Genomic DNA, 1,065 nt, shown 5'->3' with positions numbered 1-1,065 from the left:
TAAAAAAAAAAAAAAAAAAAACAAATGGGGCAAATACACAAATTCAAGAAGCCTAGAGATCTCCAAGTGAGATAAATTCAGAGAGATCCACACCAAGAAACATTATAATCAAACTGTAGGAAGCCAAAGAAAAAGAATCTTGAAAGCAGCAAGGGAGAATAAACTCATCACATAAAAAGGATCCCGATAAGAATATAAACTGATTTCTTATCAGAAACTATGGAGGCCAGAAGGCAGTAGGATGACATATTTGAAGTGTTGAAAGAAAAACCTGTCAATCAAGAATTCTGTATATGGGTGCGCCTAGGTTGTGCTGTCGGTTAAGCATCTGGCTCTGGTTTCGGCTCAGGTTGTGATCTCAGGATTGGGAGATTGAGCCCCTCATTGGGCTCCGTGCTCAGCATGGAGTCTGCTTGAGATTCTCACTCCCTCTCCATCTGCCCCTCCTGCTCATTCTCTCTGCCTCTCTAAAATAAATTAATTAATTAAAAAAAAGACTATACCTGGCAAAACTCCTCTTCAAGAATGAAGGAGAAATTAAGACATCCCCAGATAAGCAAAAGGTAAGGGAATTTGTTACTGGTAGACCTGCACTGTAAGAAATGCCCAAAGGAGGGGCGCCTGGGTGGCTCAGTCCTTAGGCGTCTGCCTTCAGCTCAGGTCATGATCCCAGGGTCCTGGAATTGAGCCCCGCATCGGGCTCCCTGCTCTGCGGGAAGCCTGCTTCCCCCTCTCCCACTCCCCCTGCTTGTGCTCCTGCTCTCACTATCTCTCTCTCTGTCAAATAAATAAATAAAATATTAAAAAAATAAAAAATGCTCTTAAATAACCAGTGGTCAAAGAAAAAATCACAAAGGAAATTAGAAAATATTTTGAGACAAATGAAAATGAAAACACAACATACAAAACCTAAGAAATGTACTGAAAGCAGTGCTCAAGTGAAATTTATACCTGCAAATATCTATATTTAAAAAACCTCAATAACCTAACTCTACACCTTAAAAAAATTTTTTTAAAGATTTTATTTATTTATTTGACAGAGAGAGACACAGTGAGAGAGGGAAT

The sequence above is a fragment of the Callorhinus ursinus genome, unplaced genomic scaffold (assembly GCF_003265705.2).
Source record: "Callorhinus ursinus isolate GAN/ISIS: 27379988/994484 unplaced genomic scaffold, GSC_fseal_2.0 scaffold55, whole genome shotgun sequence".
Taxonomy (NCBI): Eukaryota; Metazoa; Chordata; class Mammalia; order Carnivora; family Otariidae; genus Callorhinus; species Callorhinus ursinus.
The sequence above is the reverse complement of the archived record's forward strand: the minus strand, read 5'-3'. Positions refer to the sequence as shown.